The sequence below is a fragment of the Pleurodeles waltl genome, chromosome 8, assembly GCF_031143425.1.
Source record: "Pleurodeles waltl isolate 20211129_DDA chromosome 8, aPleWal1.hap1.20221129, whole genome shotgun sequence".
Classification (NCBI taxonomy): domain Eukaryota; kingdom Metazoa; phylum Chordata; class Amphibia; order Caudata; family Salamandridae; genus Pleurodeles; species Pleurodeles waltl.
In genome coordinates, this window is record NC_090447.1 from 1,492,548,515 (window position 1) to 1,492,572,573 (window position 24,059).

General features: G+C 41.6%; 1 protein-coding gene across 5 annotated transcripts in view; it reads left to right on the plus strand.

Moving 5' to 3' along the window:
- Positions 1–24,059, plus strand: part of STXBP5L (syntaxin binding protein 5L) — a 1,301,131-nt gene that overhangs the window by 575,713 nt on the left and 701,359 nt on the right. The window lies entirely within an intron of this gene.

Consider the following 24,059-nt stretch of genomic DNA (forward strand, 5'->3'; position numbering starts at 1 on the left):
CAGCTAGCAAGGCTTGTTGGCGTTCTTTCTTCAGGAAAACACTTCTGCACGACTCTCCATGGCGTGGGGGATCCATCCTCCAAAGGGGAAGTCTCTAGCCCTTGTCATTCCTGCAGAACCTTCAGCTTTTACTATCCAGTAGCAGCTTCTTTGCATCCACAGCTGGCATTTCCTGGGCATCTGCCCATCTCCGACTTGCTTGTGACTTTTGGACTTGGTCCCCTTGTTCCACAGGTACCCTCGACTGGAAATCCATCGTTGTTGCATTGCTGGTTTGTGTCTTTCCTGCAGAATTCCCCTATCACGACTTCTATGTCCTTTGGGGAACTTTAGTGCACTTTGCACTCACTTTTCAGGGTCTTGGGGTGGGCTATTTTTCTAACCCTAACTGTTTTCTTACAGTCCCAGCGACCCTCTACAAGGTCACATAGGTTTGGGGTCCATTCGTGGGTCGCATTCCACTTTTGGAGTATATGGTTTGTGTTGCCCCTATCCCTATGTGTCCCCATTGCATCCTATTGTAACTATACATTGTTTGCACTGTTTTCTAATACTATTACTGCATATTTTGGTATTGTGTACATATATCTTGTGTATATTTGCTATCCGCATACTGAGGGTACTCACTGAGATACTTTTGGCATATTGTCATAAAAATAATGTACCTTTATTTTTTGTATATCTGTGTATTGTGTTTTCTTATGATATTGTGCATATGACACTAGTGGTACTGTAGGAGCTTCACTCGTCTCCTAGTTCAGCCTAAGCTGCTCTGCTAAGCTATCATTATCTATCAGCCTAAGCTGCTAGACACCCTATACACTAATAAGGGATACCTGGGCCTGGTGCAAGGTGTAAGTACCCCTTGGTACTCACTACAAGCCAGTCCAGCCTCCTACAGCATACAACAGCAAAACCCAATATAGTATAAAGCGGGAAGCAGTGGTAACCAGTGTCAGACAAAGCTGCATCTTTGGCAGATTCAGAGGAGGAAAGTGACTGGTTTTCCCGGTAGCTTAACCTCACATCGGTGGAGTTACCAACGTGCAAGAATCACAGTAGAGTGAGTGCCTGTTATTATTATTGAGAGTATTATCACTGTTATTATTATCAATATGAGTTATTATTAGTAGCAGTAGTATTTGTTTGGTGTAAATTTTAAAACTTGTAGGAACTTACAGTCTTCATGATCATCATTTTTAGGCGCAGTGTGTGAATGTCCAATGTTTGCATAAATTGCAGATGGCTACGGTCAGGATCCGCCCTTCTAGAGTCATGCTGGGCTGTATGGAGACCAAGACATCCTTGTATTGCCAGTTGCAGGGAGCCCAAAGCATGAAAACACTGATACGCTTGTTATTATCAGCACCTTTTATTGCCTTCACACAGACGCTCATCCCGGTTATTCCCTGGTGCTAGGAACATTGTTTGCATCATCCTCTTGATCCTCTGTTTCACATCAACACTCTTATCTGCTTCCCTCACCATAAGCTGGGCTCAAGGTCTTTGGGAGGCAGCACAATGGCTCGCAGTGGAATATAAATAGGAAACACTGCCTGCATGGAGAGCACAGTGGACACACTGGCACCTGAGAGATGAGAATAGCCCTCAAGATCACAAACCTGCGGGGAATGAGGCCGGCAGTTGGGAAGCCCCCTAGTAGGAAGCAGCAGCAGATGACAAAATATGTCTGAGAGCATGTACTATGACTATGTACTATTTCTTCCAGTTTGCAACAAGAATTAGGAATTATCTAGGGAGAAACTGTTTTGTACCGGGTCCTTCGCCATAGCATCAACATTGCTTCTGTGAACCCTCAGTACATTGGTGAACACATGCCCAACTAACTAGTAATTGATATCCTCTGATTTTGTCCCTTTTATTTTTAGAACAAAATAAATTTTAAATAAACATTTAATCGGAAAGCCACTCCATTTAAAAGCAAAATCAGAGAATTGCTAATTGGAGACATGTAAATCAATAAATTAATTTGATCGAATTTGCATCTTGGGATGAGTGACTGGTCGAGATTAGGCCGAGCCGCAGAGTTAGTGTTAGACCTGTCATCCTTAGGGTGCTCTCCCCCCACACTGCTTACCTGCACCCTCCTATTTTAATGACATTGATTTTGCTGGCATTAGGACTCTGTGCACATTACCACTGCCGACCGTGCCAAAGTGCTGACCCCTAAAACATGTTAACAGTGGCTTACACCTGAATGGCACATTTAATGTTCTTACAAGTCCCTAGTAAAGAGGTATACTAAGCACGTAGGGCCTGTACATTAACTACTACTAGTGGGCTAGAAGCACTTAAGCAGTGCCTTAAAACATGTCTCCGGTCTGTAACTGCAGCCTCAATGCAGTTTGACGCTGCCAGTTCGACTTGACAAAATAATCCCTTTGCCTTAAACTCAGGGACAGCTTGAACCTCCACTTTAGTAGCTATAACGGGGAAGGGGCCCCTTATGGGCCTCTTCCGTCCTCAAGTCAGCAGACAAAATCTCATAAATAACACTACCAAGGAATTCAGCGTTAATGGAAGAACCAGAGGGAGCAAGGAAAAACAAAAAATGGTTAAATAGAAAAGGGAAAGAAGTATGGAATATTGAATGGAAGGAAAGGTGAAGGGAAAGTTGGAGGGATGAGTAGGTGGATGAATTTGTGGGTAGATGGATGAACGGGTGAAATAATAATTGAATAGATAGGTGGATAGACAGGTGAAAGGGTGGACCAGTAGATAGATGGATGGCCGGATGGATGGATGGACGGATGGATAAATGGATGGATGGATGGATGGATGAATGGGTGGCAGAGAGAATGGATTGATGCATGGATGGCAGAGTGAATAGATGCATGAATGGATGGCAGAGTGAATGGTTAGATCGGTAGATGGCAGAGTAGATGGATTAATTGAATGGGGAAGATTGAATGATGCATGAAAAATGAATGGATGCAAGAATGTTAAGGTGAAATTGTGGTTATCAGTGGGCGGATGGAAGGGTGAAAGCGTGAATGGAAGGATGTCTGAAGGGAAGAGTCAGGAGAGCTCTTCTAGGGAGAGGTCAGCTCACTTGCTTCGCTTGCTTTGTGCCACCAGAGCTTTCATTTCAAAGTAGGGGGTACTTTAATTTTCTAGATACTCCCTTGCTTAAACTCCCCTTTTATTACATATAAGTCCTCCCTAAGGTAGGCCCTAGGTAGCCCAAAGGGCTCGGTGCATTGTGATTAAGAGGTTGGACATGTACTTTTAAGGTTTACCTGTCCTTGTAGTAAAAAACACCTACATTCGTTATTCACTAATTTGATGCCTTCCTCTCCCAAAGGATAACATAGGGTTGCCTTATTGCATTTAATAAGTGCTAACTTTTGGTTGGGAACAGGGCACATTTTACGTTTGGTGTCGGAGAAATTGTACTTTACGCCTCTCTTTAATGGTAAAGTGTGATTTTAAGTTACAGTCTTGAAACTGACACTTTTAGAAAGTTGATACATACTAGAGGACAACCCAATATGCCTTTGAAGGCCTGGGTATAAACGTGAAGAGTAAGAAGGTGATAACAAGGGAATTATTTGATAAGAATAATCTTACTGAACAAGTTTATATTAAATCTTAGATGTTAGGATGTGTAATCTGGGGAAAAAATATATAAGGGAACAATAATATCTTAATGAAAATTATATACTGCGGACTGAAAAACTAGACTTACAGCACATCAGGTGCCATCCATTTAGGGGGGGACTGACCAGACTGAAAAAAAACTAAAGAGAGGACTGCCACACCATCGCCACAATGAACATCATCACTACCGGGGGAACTAATTTCAAGAAAGATACACATAGAGACAGGACCAAAGCCCCGTCACCGTACTGAACTATTCAAAGTAAGAAATTGGATACAAAGAAACAATAAACGTACTCTGACATCGCAGTAGAAAAATAAATACATACAGTTCATGTAATTCCATGTTGAAAACTGTTAATGAAAACATAGCGTATTACAATAAATATATGTGAAAAACAATCAAATGAATTGAAATACTTGTCAGGATTCCAATATACAAGTACATTAGCCAGCCACAATTATGGATAGTCCAACGAAACAATGTTAGAGCTTGAATAAAATAAATCTACAGGAGTGTGTCTTAACATTTAGACAGAACAATATAGCAGACACCCCAAAACAAAAAAGAGACATTAAGGGCCTTATTACGAGGCCAGCGGTCCTTGGTCCAGCAGCCTCATGGTGGTGGTCAGACTGCTGCAACTATGGCTGCCCGACCACCACATTACAACCCTGGAGGGGGGATATGGCAGGAGACCGTCGTTTCTGCCAGGACCTGCCTGAAACCTGCCTTGAACCCTCAGAGACCTACCCTGCTACTTGAGCCTTGTCGCACTGCTGAACCCAGCACTAACAGAGTGACTCCAGGGTCTAGGTGGCTGTCCTACAGATCAGAGCCTCAGGGACAGAAAAGGCTCCAAACATCTTGAACCTATACCTGGACCCAGCCTGAGTGAGTCTTACCACCCAATTGGAGCCCCTTCAGTCCTGAACCCGTGGTTGGCATTTTAAAGGTGCCTAGATAGCCAAAATCCAGAACTTGGAACTTCGAAATGTTTTGGCTTAAAACTGCTCTGAGAATCAAGAGGAGACCTGAATTAACCTGCTTGACTATCCACCCAAAGTGCAGCACTGGTCAGCCTGATTTTGTGGCAGCTCCCACTAAGTTCTTCTCTGCAGCAGCAAATCCTGTTCAGTGGTCCTTTGGACAAGGGATATAGGGCCTTGTGGAACACTCATCAGCTCCAGGTTCCAGCCTCATCACGCTAGAGTTTTCTGTCTTCCAAAAAAGAGACTACGTCCAAATGCACAAATCTTCACACAGCTTTACCCAATAGCTCCCGGACAACGACCCCTCCTCCTCGGACACTGCTGCAGCCTGGTCCTGCTGAACGTTACCTTCTCAGACAACTTTTTACTAAAATTTCTTCTAAATCTTAAGGTAAGCACCGACTGGTCCCAGTCCACTCTTTCTTTCCGATCCGTTCTACATCATGGTCCACCATACTGTTCAACTTTTTCCTGGTCTCACATGATTAGATGTCCGCAGCTGGAAGTTTAATCTTTTAGGGACTAGCTTTTACCTTAAACATTAGAAATTCATAACTGTTCTACTATTGATTTTTTGTTGTTTTGGTTTCAGATAATTTATTTAAATTTACTCTATTTTTCTAAGTTGGCGTGAGACTATTTTTTGTGTTGTGTTTTCAGTTTATTAGAATGTGTGCTGCATAAATACTTTACACATTGCCTCTAAGTTAAGCATGACTTCTTTTGTGCCAAGCTATCAGAGGGTTAAGCACAATTTAATTTAGTGACTTTTGTGGTTCACCCTAACAAGGATTGTGGCTGTTGGTTGAGCAGGGTTAACACCCTACTCAACCAACATCCACATTTTTTAAAGTTAGGTTCAACTTTAAAGTTAGGATAAAGGTCATGTTCAAGATTAGGGAAAACGCATGGATTGGAGTTATAATAAAGTCCACAGTTAAATTTGCATCTAAGATCAGGGTTATTTTAGTGTTAGAGTGAAGGTAAAGCTCCTGGTTAGCTTAGGCTAAAGGCTAGCCTCTGGGTTAGGTTAGATTTAGTTAGGATAGAGGTCAGAGTCAAGACTAGTGGATTCTCTTTATAGTAAAGCTCTCAGGGAGCCTTTGATCTAGGGTTATAATTATTATAGGGCTAGAGTGAGGGTAAACATCTAGGTTTGTCTTAGGGTTACGTTTATCCAGTGGGTAAGTTAGATACAGTTATGGTAAAGGTTATGGTCTAAGGTATTGCTATGGTAGAGAAAGGGCAAATTCAGTTTTGAGGTTAGCATACAGCTTTAGGTTAGAGTTTGGTTTAGGGACAGGATCGTTAGTGCTAGGATAATCATAAGCATCATGGTTAGGATTGGTGTTAAAACAGTGTTCTGCTAGGGTGAGGTTTAGGCTAAAGGTTATGGTCAAGGGTTAGGGCGACAGTCATGGTGAATGGTGAGGAGGAAAGATATGTTCAGAGTTAGGCTAAAGGCTAAAGTTAGGGTGTGGTTTAGCATCAAGAGTATGTTATGGGTAGGGTTAGGGTAAGAGTCAAGGTTAGGGTGAAGGTCTGGGTTAGACTAATGATTAAGCTTAAGAGTCTGGTTTAAGGTCAGAGTTATGTTAACGTGAGGTGGGGGTAAGCATCAAGGCTAGGGTGAGCATCCACGTTAGAGTAAAGCTTAGCTTTAGAGTTTGGTTAAGCTCAGGTTTATGTCAATGTTATGGTGGGGTAAGTATCAAGGTGAGGGCCAGAGTCTGGGTCAGTGCCTTGATAAAGCTTATGGTTAGTGTTTGGGGTCAGGGTTATCTTAGTGTGAGGATAAGTGTCAAGGGTTGCCTTAGGGTCAGGTTAAAAGTCAGGTTAGAGGTTAGATTTAAGATTATAGTTAGGGAAAGTTAGGTTCATTGTTACAGTAAAAGAGTCGTGTGAAGTTTAGGATCAAGGTTATGCTAGAAACATTGTGGGCAAGCATCATGGTCAGGCACGGGTTTAGGATTAGGTTAGTGTCAGAGTCACAATTAATGTCAAGGTTAGGTTAAGACATATATTAGGGTAAAAAGTAAGTGTCAAGGATGGGTTAGGCATGTAGTTATGATTCTAAAACAATAACAAAAATATTCAATAAATAATATTGCAAAAGAAAAAGAAGTTTCATTAGAAATCAATTACATTTTTATTTAAAAATTGTTCAGCAACTAACTTTCACTAAAACTGCATTGTCAATGAAAGTTATACCAAAATGTTATCTTTTCTTTGACATAACTTTTTAGCATATATTGATTCACTGTTTAATATCTATTGTGCCTAACAAATTTGTGAAAAATCTACTCTTTTGAAATACTTGAGGTGTTCAAACTCTTCAGATCTCTTCATGGCTACGGGTACATCTTTCTCAAATCCTTGTACTCTTGTTTATTCCTTTATACTCATGATTTTTCTTTTCTACAATCCTCTCACCCCTTTTTCGGGGTTTAGTTTCGGCTTTATAAAACTCATTCAGATTCTGTCTAACTGTTTTAAATCCCGAGATGCGCTGCTTTTTCTGCACCTTTGCTCCATGCTCCACATGCTTCTTTTGAAAAAAGACCCAAGTTGAACCTGCATCTGGACCCAGCCCGAGTGAGTCCTAACCCCCCAAGTGATGCTGGTCCTGGGCCCTTGGTGGGGGTGTTAAAGATAGCCAAGAGGAGTCCAGGATCATCCTGCTTGTCTATCCACCTCTGAAAACAGTACCATTAATATAACCGTGGCCTATACCAGTCAGGCCTGATTGTGCACACTCATGCTCATCATTCTTAGGTCTGGCAGGACAGCTCAGCTGTATGTGTGCCCTATTGTTACAAATTATTGTAAATATTCATGGAGTGGGCTTTGGCTCTGCCCCACAGGGCCCATCACCTGACCTTCTCAGCTGTTTGCTGTATCATTCCACCTCCTAGGAGTGCTGGCACTGTAATGCATGATGGGCTATTTTGCTTCAGAAAAGTACACTGAATCATCACACAATAAAATGTTTATTTCATGAATGCATCGTATATAGAACACAATCATTTTTTGTTTCTTTCTTTCATTGCAGCAGGTTTTTTTGGATTATTTTTGTCAGGTCGCCAAATGCAAACCAGACCTTTCAACTTTGCCAGTGCCTGTTTCAAAAGTCCACTGTTAAAAGGCTTTCTCTGCATGCCAACACCTGAGCCTCTCAAACACCTCCCTAGCTTAAAATTTGTACGCAGAGGAATATTATTTCCCCTCCATTTGCTTTGAAGGCCTTTGCACTGAGCCCTTTTGTATTATAAAGTTGTGCCCATTGTCTGATAGACCTCTGTGTTAAATAATAAATGTATTTTTAAGATTAGCCTTTTCAAAATTGAATTTAATCGTATCCATCCTCATTAAAGCCTTACAGGTCAAGTACTCTGAGGGACCCATCACATGCCTAAATAGACTCATCCTTTCCAGTCTTCACAAGATCTCCAGCCAGGCCAGGCCTTTTCAGAGCCTGTCTGTGCACCCCTACACCAGTCTTTTCTGAGCTAGGCCCACGCTTTCCAGTGCTGAGTGAGGTTAACCACACTATGACACTGAAGGCACTTTACGGGAGTGCTCACAAAAGTCCTTCAACACTGTCAGAAGTGGAGCACAAACTGCTCTAGTGAAATTGAGAGCTTATAAAAAACAGGAAAAGGTAGAGGAGGACAAATCATCTAGAAGATGTGTGAAGAGGTGACAGAAATAACCAGGCGGCTGTAGTTGAGGAGAACGTTTATTATTACAACCACAAGAAAAGTCCCCTGTCTTGCCAAAACCGAAAGTTGACTGACAAGATCAACATTCTACCTGAACTTCTTCAGAAGGTTCTAGAGGTCAGACCATCTGTAGGAGGGGAAGGGGGAGAAGGAATGTACTATTACAGAAAAGTTATAACAATGTCCATGTGTGTCCGTGTTTAGGGCTTGCTGCAAAAGGAGGTTTGTCGCATGAGGCCATGGTCTCTATTGCCATTGGGGGGACTCAGCAGCAAGGCATGGATGACCTGAGTCGGGGGGCGTTGTGTGTCACAATCTCGTGGTCAAGAATACGTACCTGCACATAGATCAACCCCACAATTTCCACTGCCAACATATTGTGGGGCTAAGCCTGCAATGGGCAGTATGGGTGAATTCCACATCTACGTACCTTGATGGTACAGTGGTAGCCTCACCCTTCTGGCTCTGCACACCTGTTTAATGCTTCCCATCGCAGTTAGACCTTCAGCATTGTTGAGTTTTGTGTATGCTTCACACAGGGTCCATCCAATCCAGGCTCAGGCAGGTCTTCCTGCTGAACCAGCACAAACTGCATGTCTAAAAATAACCCAGAAGTCTCAGTGAGATGCTGGCTGAATATAATCTTAGCAATTCTGCTGACTCTGCAGTATTTCGTCAGTGGTCTGATTTCTTAAGTACATTGTTTAGACTTCACTGCTGAAGTTACCTGCCTCTTAAAATCTCTTCTTTTAAGGCTCTAAATCCTTTTTTCTTCCTTTCTGGCGTCTGCACTACTCCGTGTCTTGCTGCATAGTGTTATCTCGATCACCCTTAGTTGAAAATAAATCCATTGTTTGGTATTTATTAATCAACTTGTACTGTTCAAGTGTCTTTATTTAGTAGTGTATTTATTTTTGTCTTTGCAGGCTCTTAATGGGCATTTGGGGCTGTAGAAACAAATGAACAATAACTATACAATAAAGACACATTTGAGAGACACAGAGCTCAGTACAGAGCCAGTAAGGGCATCAGAAAAATCATAATATTTCGTGGCACTTTCACCTTTGGTTCCTGGAGGAGGGTATTACCAGCTTGGGAACTGATGAAAGAAAGAACTAAGGTGGTGTGTACCAAGAGTTGTTTGAGATTTTTTTAATCACCAGGAAAGAGGGAAGAAGTCTAATGTGGGACAATGGAACGTCCCTATTTTAGAAGATGTTTTTCTTCCAGAAATTGGGGATCTCGGGTTTCTGGTTCCCACAACAATTATTAATTTGGGGCAGGCAATTAAGGGTGTTTAGGTCTACGTCTCTGCAGGTGATACATGCTCTTTCGTTTCTGCTGTTGGCTTTCAGATCCAAGCACCTCTAGAGAGGTCAAGCCGTCTTTGTAACAAGGCAGGGAGCTGCCAGTTCTATCCTGGGAACGCCAGACTGGGGAGAATTTCCATGGTCAAAGCATGAGATTACCATGGCTTGTGCTGCTAGTTTAAGGTTTCCGTTGGGGAGGAAACGTTTGTAGCATTTTACTTTGGAATCTGGAGCTTTTTGTTAAGGGTTTCACGTTTGAGTAAATCCGCAGTATGGTGGCTAGAGTAAAACCAATATACTTTGCAGTAGTGACAATTTTTGGAACAAGGGTGTACTTTTCTAGGCATATTTCTCATTGATTGCACCCTGATCAATGTATGAAATCATCTCTTTATTCTTTCAGGTGGGTGTGTTCAATGTTGGTCCATTCATACCTTATTTTCACAATAGTCACATGAGTTAGATTTACATACAATTAATCTAAATTTAAATTATTTTCCTAGTTGGTGTAGTTACACTGACATCTCTCTTGGGTCTAGTTTGGACACCCCTTCTTTAGGCCATAAAGGTGATCTCCAACGTTTCAACAAACAAATGTTTAATTCTCAACTTCCAAAATCCATGAATGGTGAAACTTCCCCGCCCCCATATCATTCGGTGGGTGGGGTCATATTGCAGAATCTACAATACCTTCTTACAATCTCTCTAAAATCTAGCTGCACTACTTGCTTGTCTGTTCTGCATGGTCCCTTGCTTCATTGATGATCCCGCTTCCCATTTATTTGTGAAGGTCCAAGTGTAAAGGGTTGCCATCATTCAAGCTGGAAACCTCAGTGGGTTTAATCACTGTTTTGTGGTGATGTCACAGAAAGAGCAGTGTTGATGATAAAACCAAAGTTATGTACAGTTACAGAGGTACCAGTGTGCTGTCCATGCTACGAGGCCACCAGCGTCTGACTAGGCCTTGGGTGGATTGTGTACAATGCTCATTTCACCATGTACAGCTGATTAGCCCACATACTACATCACTCATGACATGTTCTATAATATCATTGATAACATCACTGCAACATTTGAAAGCACATCCTTGATGACAAAACTGGGCATGGCTGGGCTTGAGTTATAGTTATAATTACGAAAGATAACTAAATCTGGTGAACTTCTGTGTTTGTTTTTAATATAAAACATTATGTTGTCACTGAAATCTTGATCTTGAAAGTTGATATGATTAATAGACATCCACAACTGTTGATTTAAAACAAGAGGCTCAAACATTTGAGTACCATAAAATGGGTAATAATAATTGTTACTTATAGTTAGTTGTAGTATGAAGCACAGCTTAAAAACAATTAATATTGAAAGAAAATTAATACAGCTGTAATGTTTATTTCTCCAGAAGAAAAGGGAAGTCAAATTTAAGAATGACCAATTAAGAATTGTAGAATAAGGAGGAAAAGTTAGGTGACTGTGAAATTGAGAAAGATACTGGAAATTTAAGAGAGCAGAACTATTCTCTTTTACAAAAGGAACACAAGCAGCAAATGTAGCATTGACAACTGATAACTCTATTCTGCCAAATTACACCACTAAACAAAGGCAAGATGGCACCATACATGTGAGCCATTGTCGGTGAGATAAATTCATTGATGATTTTCTAAAGAGCTCAATGAAAGTATTGTTTGAATAATAAGTGCCCACTCTACCACCTGGGAACATTGCAGAGACTATTGATACTAAACAGATTAAAATTTGAACATATGGCCTATTGGTGGCCTTTCGTTTTCTCATTACGTCTGTAAGAAGTTACTTTGTTGGTGCACACAGCATTATTGTTTTTCATAGAAAATTGCTTGACTTTAGCAATCATATTGCTTTTATGTCAAACATATTTTCTGAACACATTTCCTGAACACTCCTTTTAGCTGACAATTTAAGTTCCTTTCAACCTCATCTGTAGAGGCTATTCAGAAATGGCATACTTTGATTTCTAAAATGATTGCTGGGTAATGTCTGTATTTACTGAGGGCTTTGAAACTACCATGTGTATCCTTGTGACTTTTGATCCTACAGTGAATGTGAAATAACTTGAAAACAGTGAATCCCAGAGACAATGTCTGATGTGTGGGTGCCCCATGTCTATCTGAAGCTGCAATAGAGGCCCTGTTTGGAAAACAATCTCCTATCTGCGATCTACAAATATGTGTGCTGATTAATTCTATTTTCTGCAAACACAACTGCTTAGATACAAATTTTATAGGAATGGTTAGCGTAGGATAATTTGAGCTTGATAGTGTATTGCAGATAGAGTATTAGAAATGTTGCAGCCCTTAGGCAGAAAAGAATGTTGACACCCCTAAAACAGGCACCCTCCCTGAAAATCTTATTTTTCCACAATAAGCTATACATACCTACTGTCATATTATGTCTATCTGGCATTGTTTGACAGGTTTTCACCACTTTCCAGAGCTCCAGCTTTCCATGAGCCCATCTTTCTTCCATCACTTATCTGCAACTGTAGGTTCTACAGAACAGAAGCCGTCGCCATCTGTGGGTGCCCAGGTTGTTTCTGACTGTTTCCTAGATTGCATCTCCCTGTCATCAGGCAGGGTTTTAGTAATCTGTGGGTGATGGCAAAGGTGGGGTCTATGTTGGTCCCCCTCCTTTCCCTGTTTTGTTAGTTCTGTTGTATTGCCTGTGTCTGAGGCCAAGCACAGTGGCTGGGTGAACAAGAGTTTGTCAACAGTCATCTTCCTTTTAACCCTTGAATTGTGTTTCCTAGGCCTTGGCCAGACAGGCCTCACTCAGTATGCTTGTTCCATGCAGGGTCCTCATCTACAGGTGGTAATCTCTCAGGGCTTTTTCCCCTGGTTCCTTTTTTGTAGTCCTATTATTGTTACGCCGTGAAGGAGGTGGTTGACCGCATTTAGCTCTACACCGAAATGAGCGTCAGCGCTAACAAAGTGAAGATTCTGTGATCCAATAAAAATTCAGGAGACATCAAGAGGATTCTTTGATTCAAAAAGTTGATTATTATCATTTCTATGGAAAGTTCTCAATGATCTAAGTCATAAACTAGAATACCTTGATTGTCTATAAAAAGATGGTGCATAATCTTATGTACAATAGTCATGTCTATATTCTTTCTTGATATTAGTGATTATTATTATTGATTTGAGGATTGCAATGCGTTTACTCTCTTACTTTCTTCTTGCGGTGCCCTACAAGATGTTTTAACATGCTGGGATATGTTAGTCACAATTGATGTATTCTTGAGGATGGTTATGATATGTGTGAAGATGTGCTGAATTTGTATTAGGTTTGTTGAGAAGGGCTGGTAAGTTTGGTTATACTGTGGTAGATTAGTATGTATTACATTGCTTAGTTAATATATTCCACAAACGATGAGAAGACATATGGATAATAGGAGAAAAGCGCTGATAAAGAAAAACTAATGCATAAAAAGTAGTGAGAGAAAATATATACTGTAGATAGCCTTTGGAATTGTTTTGGCTCAACATATATGTTTTGAACAATATATATATTACTGGATGTATACAGATGTAAAGATATGGGGTTCTGGTGGTTTTTTGTTTCTTGTCCTGATTTAGGGTCCTTGATGGCACCGGACAGACTTTAGCATGCAGCAACTGCTCTAGGAATTACAACAATTGATGTGTCACTTACACTGGGAGTTACCAGCTCAGTGCACGTTCAATACTCCTGGAATACAAACACAGTCACATGTGCAGGCATTTAAGGGGGCTTTGTACATGGGGTCATCAGGGACTGATCTCCTGTCAGGTTCCAGGCAGCCAGGGCATTCTCATTCTTGGTCCAGGTCTTCCTCCCTCTCACTAGACCACTTTGAGCCCACAAATGAGTCAGCAGCTATAAATGTTATAAATAACCAAGTCAGTGATGATTTGCCCAGTTGCAGAAGTTGGTATCTTTCCTCATAGTCCTCCTTAAACAGTACAGGCTCTCTAGATGCAGGGGCTGGACCAGCACACTGACCTAGAGAGTAAGCAGCAAAATATGTCTGTGATTATCCTGTTGCACACCTTAATGAAGCATGACATTTCTCCATGTTGAATTCCCTTCTTTTTCGTAAAGCCCTGTGTAACCTGCTTATGAAGGGACTATTCAGTAAGGAGTGGAGCAAAATGTTCATGTCGCTGTGCAAAACCTGTGATAAAGAAGGATATTGAATGTTTACATTTATAGCAGATTCATTGGAATGTGGAGTAGAAAGTCAGACCTATGTTCAATTTATTAGATGCTTCCACTGTAGAAACAGTATATCATTGTGCATAAGCTTCCTTATAAAGACTAGACTTAGCTGTCAGTCTCAGATTGTGTGTTAGAATCCACACGAAGCAAGAAGCCCTGTATCTCAAATTTCTGAGGTGGTCACTCCCGGGAGCTCTTGGCAAACAATAATGACACTATTAAAGATGTCATGTTCAGAATTAAAAAATGATGATCTGTACCAGTATTTCTCCAGAGTGGAATACCTTTCACAGGGGTAAAGACATCCTGCCTGTTCTTCTCTTCCTCTAATTTCAACAGAATTACCTGCTATGACTTTAATCTTGAGAAGGAAGCTGAGGACAGCATCAAATTATTGTTCTGTTTCTCTTTCGGACAGTATATGCAAACTTTATGGCAAAATATTGTCTGATGGAGTAAATGTTCTGTCTATGTTTCCATAAAGCGAGGAAGACTATTTTAACCATCTTCAGTTTACAGCATCATCTAACTGTGTAGATCATGTGCTTTTGTGGGAAGCACTAATGGCTGCAAACACTGTCAACTGACAAGCTGAAGACATCTATTTTTATTTAGGGACTACCGCTTTGGTCTGCTATGATGTCTGAGGGGAGATGATATACCCTTTATGATGGGCAAGTGTGTACAACAGGGATGTTTGCAGGGTCCTACTTTGTTTAATAGGTTTATCTTTGATTTGAATACAGCACTCATGGGCATTAACAGTGATTACCCTTTTATTAGTGGTACGTTGGTCCCTTGTGTGTTGCCCTGTGTTAATTACTAGGACATAGATTGTGCTGATTTGTTGTCAGTTCTGTGTCGTACTGTGAAATGAAAAAGCTGAGATGTATAGCCAAATAAGTTCCAACAAAATGATTTACTCTCTTTGGAACTATCATGAAGTTAGTTGATGAGACTGACAATCTTGGCTTGGGATTAAGCCATAAAGGCACTTGGGGTGCCACAGTGATGTAAATTGACCAGTTTCTGCCTGAGAGTTACCATTTATAAGTGGATTTATGTTCAAATTGAGAAATTGGACCCTCTCTGCTCTTTTGGAAGTCTGTAGAGCAAACACTGGCGCAGGAGATCTGTATGGCACTGAGGTATGGGGACTTTCTAATGTGAATTCTTTAGGCTACTCTAAACAAATGTCTCTTGTTATTGCCCTTGTTTTTTGGCTTTTTTCTGAAAGAAAAGCTCTCGGTGGGTTTTCACAAAACCACACAATGACCACGAGTTGGCACAGGAAGCTACACTTTATCCAACTTTCAAGAAACGCTGTCCAGTGGGTTTTGCGGTAGATGTAGATATATATTTTTCCTATGGTAATTAACTACTGATCGTTTTATGGTCTATGAATTATGTACACTCCTGCCAGACCCTGCACCAATTTACCACCGAATTTGTGTATTAAGGATTTCTTATGAAAATGCTCTTGATCAATAACATGCTAAACATACAAATTTTAAGCTTTTGCTGATGCTCCATCTAATTTCTCCTAAAGTTCTTTCCCCATTCATGGATTGCATTCTTTGTGGTCCCTTCCTCTGGCTGGCAGCAACATCTGGGACCTGCAGAGATGCACTATATTAAAGTCATCCAAGATGTCAGACGGATATTTTATAATCTTATTTTATAATGTTTTTCTGCACCAGACATAGTGACCAATGTCAGTTCTTGTTCATTGGAAGAATTACATTGTGGTATTGTGAGGATTACTTTAGATCGTCAATGGTGGCGTTCTGGAAGGATAGGCTTGATATTTGGCTCTCATGGGTACATACTGCCCTGGTTTTATTCTTTTTAACTGTGCTATGATTACAAGCAGCCGACTTACGATCACCCAAGTGTAAGCCAATCTCAAAGCCTGCACTTATTACAATGGGCTGTGGTGGTGCAAACTTGTGGTACTTTCCAATAACTTTAAATATACCTTGTCCCTGTGTCAGCCTTGGAGAGTTCATGAGGTTGTGCTTTGTTCTGACCTTAAGGTTGTTTGGTTTGTAGAGCAGCAAAATAGGATTGGGTATTTATCCCTATTTCAGGTTGAGCTAGGTCTTTCTTTCTGAAGCTCTGATGTTCTTGTACACTTTGTTATCATGGGTGGCAAGAAATTGGAAAGTGTTTCCCATGCACTGAGAATGCTGTTCCTCAAATGTGTTTTCCCTTGTATGACTTTCCCTTGTATGAGGAAGCGATTAGATGAGGAGAGGAGTGTTCTGTTCTGGGCATACCTATGGATTTAGCGTGTAGGTACCACATACCTTCCCCTTGAATTGCTATGTGTTTGTTGCAACAGTGCCTTAAAAACAGAGCCTTAAAAACAGAGCACCTGGGTATCAGTGGCCAGTGTAATCCATGAAATGCAGGTTTAATGTGTTCCTCGGGATGAAGGTGTAATAGCACTCTTGCCGGTGTGATTTGAATACATTGCAATTTGTGTAGGTGGATGCTAGGAGCTCCTGTGTACAAGGCATTAGTGTATTCTACACCAGAGCTCACAGAATTGCCTACAGTTTCTGTGGGTATCTTAAGTGAGGGAAGATGCATTCTATTATGCACATATTGTAGATGCGCCCTTTGGGACTTCGTTCACATGTAGGTTCAGAGACAGGTATGAGAGCCAATGTTTTTTTAATCTTTCATGATGTCACTACTAGTTCTTTGAGCTAGATTGTTGTTGTTTGATATTTAGCCCATTGTCCACATGTCATGAACTCTATTTTTGAAGAATTTAGTTTATGGTTAGTTGATCATCCATGTTACAGAGCCACTTGCCAAATCTGGATAAATCAGTATCCTCAGGGTTCTCCAGTTTCATCTGCCTAGGTTTAACATGATAAGTTGGAGGCCCTTATCATGTCTGGAAATGGGGGTGAGGTAGGAGTTGAACGAAGTGGAGAAATTATTGAGCCTTGGGGGATGCTGCAGTATGGATCTTAGGTGAGTGAAGAAAACGTGGTATTGATACATGGCTTTGGCTATCCTTTAGATAGCAAAACATCAAGGTTAAATTATTCTGTTACCTGCCTTGATCCGGCCACTGAATTCAGTAACTGATAGCTGATAGATGTTATTGACAGGTGCTTGTTTCCAACTTTGCTCATTCCTCTTCTTTCTACGTTCAACGTTATTGTTTTTTTTTTAGGTAGTCTTCTGGTTTCTTTCAGTTGTGGACCAAATCATTGGCAATTGTATCACTGAGGGCTTATGAGTGTGTTATCTCAGTGGGGTTGCATTCTGGGTTGCAGAACTCTGAGAAAGTTTTATGTAGTTCTTTGGATTGGCAATCCACATTGGTGAACAATGTGGAATAATTAAGTCTCTGCAATTGTGATTGCTACTTTACTCGCGCTATTATGTCACAGTGGGGGAATTTTGTCTGAAATGAGTCAAGTTTCGAAAGGTTAGGTTTCTTCCATTATCTCTAATGACTATTGCACTGAGCCTTTTCTGTTGATGTTTTCCTGGTTGGGACGCCAATATAGAAAGAGATGAAATTATGGTTGCTCCAGATTATGGATGGGTTTCCTGTTATTGCTGCATGTCCTAGTGGTGTGTAGATTATGTCCTAGATGTGGTCTGCTGTGTGTATTGAGTCCATCATGAGCTAATAAAAGTAAAGCACCTCTAGATATTTTGGGATAGATCATATTTGTACCAGTTTAGGATGTTCATACCAGATGGTCATGTCTCCTAGGATGCATACATTGGTGTGGTGTATTGTTAAATCTGTGAAGGTTATGCTGCTCCAGGGTTGTCTACATAGCAGAAGAAATTAACAGAATAATGTAAGTGAGTGGGAACATAGATTCTCTTCCAGTCATAGTATTGTTTCAGACAACTGTAAGCCATCTCCTAGATGGTGCTTTGCTGCATTTGATTCCATATTTTGGAGGAAATCTTATTGCAGATGTCAGGAAGTGGAGGTAGTGATAGTTCTCGCAAGCGCTTAGTCTATTCAGAGGAAAGAGAATCTGATGGTGTTTACAGAGTGTCAGCTTAGCTTGGAGAAACAATTCACGCTCAAGGAGGATAGACTATACAACATCACTCAGCTACAAAACTGCAATTTTCACTAATCCTTGAACAATCACGGTGTTCAGAGATGGGGAACACCATCTTGGATTTCTGGGTATAACTTTCATCGTGTTACATGGCATCCTTGCTAGGCAATTGTGGTACAACGTAGCTGCATCCAGGACCGTTATTGTGGATGTGTTATTTTATTTAGAGAACAGTTGCTGATGTGAGATTGCTGAAGGACATTTCAGTTTACAGCAAAGCATTCTGGAAATCAAGTTGATTCGGGAAACAAACTTTGAACTTTCAGAACATAGACATTTAGTTTATGTATGTTTTTATTAGCATTTTATGTCAACTTACCATTATAACCTTAAAGAAATTCCCCTCTGCTCCCCCTTTTTTCACCCAATGACCCCCTCCATGGTCCACCTATCCTGTCGCTCTCTTGCCCTGCACCACCAAATTCCCTCTGGCTGATCAGAATGCTCCTTATATAGATGCCGTATGGTAGATTAGTTGGCATCTTGTCCGCTAATCTTATTATAGTACAACTCCAGCTTGGATTCTCCCAATATGTTAAATAATCTGAGTGGCTTGGGGCATAACAATTATTTAAATTCTCTTCCAAAGCATTCCAAAAGTGGGCCCCATTGTTTTTAAACTCTCTTTGCTGTGGACAGTTTTGGGCAATCCCAAATAACCACCACAGTTTGCCCATCCACCTGCCCTCTGTAGGAGCTGTTGATTGGCCCCTGAGGACCAGATTGTCTGTTGTTTCACTGCCAAAAGCAAGAATGAGATGAGCTGCCCCTTCCTCCCCTGTTATAAATTGGTTTATTAGTGGAGCAGGGTAAGAACAACCCTTGTCAGGTTGAACCCTCAAGATCACTAAATTAACCTTAGCTCATCCCCCTGGAAGCTAGGCACAAAACAGACAGATTTACCTTAGTAACCAAACAATAATACATTTGAAACAAAACAATAAAAATCATGAAACAAATATTAAAAATAGAGTAAGATTTAATGAACAAAATTACACCACAATGACAAACAAATACAATAAGAGGCACAGAAGATATGAATGCTTAAAGCTTTAAGAAGAAATAGCACCAAGAAGCGCAAACCAGCAATAATAGTAAATGGTTGTGGTAGAACAAAGCCTTGGCGTAATTTGACTCTGACCACGATGGAGAGCGGTCGGGTACACTAACAAGGTTTGCCATGGTCAAAGATTTTACTTTGGGACTGTAGTCCTTTAGGGCCCAATCCATCACTGGAGTATACTTCTAAAGTCTCCAGTTCCTCAGAGAGGCACTTAGAGACTCACAGAGTGGCAGGCAGAGGCCCACAGAAGGGTCCAGTCCAGGTCCAGCTGCCATTGGTCAGCTGCAAGAAAAGGACTCTTGTAGCTTGTTGTGTCCCTCTAGCTTTAACCGGAGTTTAGCCTTATGGCCCTTGGAGTCACCGTTTCGTCCTGGGCTACAAGAGGGAGAGCAGATCCGTTCCTGTAGGGCTCTCATTAGGTCTCAGACAGCTGGTTCAGTCGTTTTCTGATCTTCCACAGCTCCAGGAAAGTTCTGAAGTGGGTTCCCAGAGATGTCACATTTATGCCAGGCACAAGCTAGTGGATGTGAATGACCCCCTCTGGCACCCTAAACAATGGGGTAAAGTTTCCGGCGGCTCACTTTACCCACTTTGGCATTTTAAAGATGGCTGCTATCTTTGGCCACAGTAAACTTGAGTTCTGAGGGCTGTGGTTTTCGCGGGGAGTGGACTATCATAATCCCAGTGTCCTGAAACATATAACACTAAAATTCAGTTTTAGACATCCATGTACCCCCAATAAACTCAGAGACAGAAGTTAGGTAGAACAAAGCTGAGCCTTCAGAAACCAGAAAGTGGAGACACATAAATTGTTTTGGCATTATGCTTCCCTCCTTTGAAGTGTGCTCCAAATGTCGTATGAAAAACCTCAGCAGAGCCATCAAGCAGGTCTTTACATTTCAGCAAGATCTGACACTGCAATGTCAAGAAGAGGCTCACTGTGATGGAGGCTGGTCTGGCTGGTGGACAAAAAAAGGGTGCCTGCGTGTTAACTACATCCATCAGCTTGTGACAGGCTACCACTCACTAAAGTTAATTAAGTTTTTTTTAAAGAAAGAGCACATCACTTTACACCTGTTTAATAGGGGGTAAAGTGCACAGAGTTCCACGGCCAACAAAAACAATCAAGCAAGAAATCTGGGGGAATACCACACAAAAGAAGATAATCTCCAACAAACTGACTCTGTTGGTCTCCCAAGAAGAAGTGTAGTGCAGTGGGGTCTAAATTATATTTTCATCATTGTTTCCCAAACCCCCCGCATCTGGCAAAATTATTAGTTGGAGGGAGAATATCTTTCAATTGCTCTTCATTTATGGTTATCTGAAATTCTTTCTCCCACACCCACTGGCCCGGAAATCTTCTCTCTCCCTTGTGTTCTTGAGTAGACCATATATGCATGAGACAGCATGCCTTTTATTGTCACATGTCAAAGAGTACGTCTCGAAAGACGTGAGGTCTCTAACCGCCCCTTGTGTGAGTCACATGTCCTGGAGCGAGTGTCCAAGTTGCATATATTTTAAATGTTCTTCTTCCTGAAGACCAGATTCTGGTTTCACCTGTTCAGTTGATTTCACTTCTCATAGCCTCACCATATCCCTCAAGGGTTTGCATCCACCCTTCTGCCACAGATGAAAAACCAGTCCATAAATCATTGTTTATCCATAGTGGTGTGAATGATGAAGGGAATGGCAACAGTTTCCTTTTGACCGCTAAACAAACACAGACCTATAGTGTGCCCTTTGTCACTGGTGAGATTTAGAGTCTGGGATCTCTCTGTGTTTTTGGCATGGAATAGTGTATGGTCCATCACACACAACCTCTTTTCTGTTTCTTGTCTGGTCCAATGTAATAGTTTCAGTGCTTAATTTGTAAATAAAAACGTGCCGGTGCCCAAATACCCCTCTTAAACACGTGGCTGCTGCAATTAAATGTCCGAGCACGAAATACTGAGGCAGCTTAATCCTGAAGCCATCTCGATCCTCTTCAATCCATTTACAGCCACTCCCTGCCCCTTCAGCTCACTCTTGTAGCTTTCTGCTTGCTCCCTTTGTGACGCTTTTTCGTTTTTCTCTTCCTTCATCTTTCCCATATGTGTCTTTTGCTCAGAGCAAATGCTTGAGGCAGAAAAATAAGCGCCGGCCCTCAAAAATAAGTGCTGGTGCTCAGCACCGGAAACAACAAGCACAAATTAAGCACTGAATAGTATTCGCAAGTGAGCATCATTCAAGTAGTTATGGAGACTGGGAGCCCACTGATCACCCTGTCATGGTTTCACTGTGCATTGGTGCCTACTTATCCTTTCTTTTCTGTCCTGCGAAATAAAGTCAGAAAAGTAGGATTGAAGTTTAATTATGAAATCCTTCGGGATATACAGAACCGTTGTTTGGAATATATAAAATATCCTTGGATGGAACAACATTTTTGTGGCTGCTGTCCTACCCAAGAGGAATATAGATTTGTGGCGCCAGCTTCTCAGTTCTGTTCTCACCTCCCTTCAATTTCTTTAGATTAATTTCACTAGTTTTACTGAGTGTTTGCTAAATCTGCCCCAAAGCACCTGATTGAGTTGACTGCCATTTAGGTGGCATAATATGCCATAGCCCTGGATTTGGCCAAAATATGCAGAATCTCTTATTTATTTAGAATAATTTTGAATCCGGACGAATTAGCTTCTTTAACCACGTAGCTCTTACATTAGCTATGGAAGCGAGTTAAGGGGGTCATTCACTGATGATAAACTGAAAACAAAAGATCATCAGCAAACATCGTAAGTTTATTTCTTATGATCCTATTTGTATCCATTTTATTTTGTTGTTATTTCTATTTCTTTTGGCTAAGGGTTGTAAGGTCAGTGCCAACAGGAGGGGCAAGAGTGGGCAAGCCTCTCTCATGTCCCTTTCAATTTTCACCCACTGTGAGAGGCAGATCATGACTCCAATCTTAGCTCGAGGGGTTTGCTAGCCAAACAACAATCAGCCACTATCCCCTCCAAAGTCCTATTGCCTGGAGAGTGTCTGCTATACAGTTCCAGTGCACCCTGTTGAATGAAGGGCTTTTTAGTATTCTCGGTGACTTGCTTTTCTTAAATAGATCCTGATGGGTCAGGATGAGTAATCTCTTCACACTTGTACCTACAGGACCCCATTCCAAGTTCCCCTATATCTCCACTGGCCGGCATTAACCGATCCAACTGGTATGTCCCTGTGAGGTATGGGGGTATTCATTTCCCAGAATATTTCTGGCTGCCAAGCAGAGAGTATTGGTGATGTGGTGTCAAGCCATTATATGCTCGATCAATAAATGGATAAACGCTTGTGGTGGCCAGTGGGGATGGAGAAACGTGCTAAGGGAGCGAGGGGAGAATAGAAGGACTTTAGCAAACAATGGGGGCCCCTACTGAACTGCTTTCTGTTGGACTTTAGAGAACTTACTTGGGCAAAATGATTGTGAGCCTTACGCATTCTAGATCACTTGAAGCTCTAGGACTACTTTGGTTCAATGCGAATCCCGACAGACCAACGGAACCGGTAGACATTGGGGCCTGGTGTCACACTGGTGGCTGTTGACATATCTTGTGCACCGAGGAGAATGGAGGGTGGAGGGGGATGTTGGAGGATGGGGTGTTTCAGGACCATGTGGGAGGGGGCCGGGTGGTTGGGGGGGAGTTTTCGAGTCTGGTTCAGCATTATCAGTTTGGAAACCTTTAAAATATATTCAATCTAAATAGCCCGGAATGGTGAATGAAATGCACTAGAAATTACTAGGTCATTTTGCACAGATTCTCCTGGATTGTGTGGAGTTTAACACAGATATTTACCTCCTGCTCAAAGCAGGTAGAGGGGGCCTCTGTGGGTTGGGATGGATTGGGTAGGGGCCAGGATGGGCATCTTGGAAGTGTGGATGATGTGGACTTTCTCGGAGGAACATTGTCTGCTCCATCCCTAGAGCTGAAACGGGTGGGACAGAACATTGAACTGAAAGGGCCGGGACAGAGCCAGGCTGTACCCTTGCACACAGCTCCTCCCCTCTCCTAGAGACAGTTTTTCTGGTAAACCCAGGTCTGATGTCTCTGGATCTAGGAATTTCAAGTTCCAGGAAGCTCAGACCACTCTAAATTGCCCTGAGTGATGGAGGCCAGAGTGGAACAGCACTTGTGCAGAAAATGCTGCTTGTCCAGAATTGTATCTCTAGGCATTTTGACAAAATGGGCAAAGCATTTAGGAAAGTGGTTTTGTGATGTTTCGTTTTAACAAGATCGACAGGTCTGTGTTCAGCCACTAACAGAAGTGTAATGTTGAGCATGGCGCTTTTTCCGCATGCCATCCATCACTGGTGTAATTCCAGTAAGGCACCTTCACCAGTCATTGGTTCTAAAATGAGCAATGCTTCTTTGCAGCACATGCGTTGCAGAAGTACCCATTAGTGTCAGATTGATGGCACTTTGGTTACGATGCCCATCACTGAGGCCGATGGCCAAATGGCCACGCCAGTGGAATGACCCTCTTGCTGGTACTAGTGCTCGATGTACCATACAGTTGAGTCACACCAGCCTGGATGTTTGGATAAACGATGCACAGAGCTGCAATTTCTGTATTTAAGTTTAGCCTTTAGTTCTCTGGACTATAACTCTGGAACTTTCCATGAGATAATATCATCACACGCAGAAAGCAGAGATGTTTTAAGGCATAGCTCCATCAAGGGTGCGCCTTTCAGGGGGCTACCTGATAGAGCCCACTCTGTTCTGCAGAGAGTCTTGCCCTGATGACCTTGAATAATTATTAAACAGAGTGTTTTAAATGTCCTTTTCCTTTCATTTATGTTTAAGGTGAGTGATGTGTATGAGTCTAGTACAGACATTTTGCAGAGAAAGGTTGTGTTTATGTTTCATGCAACATCCATAAAAAAGTGTTTTTAGATCAAAACAGGATGTTAGAAATGGGAGGGTGTCACAGAGAATATTTGCAGTGATATTAGAGCGTTGTCCCTGTTGTACAATATTGAAAACAC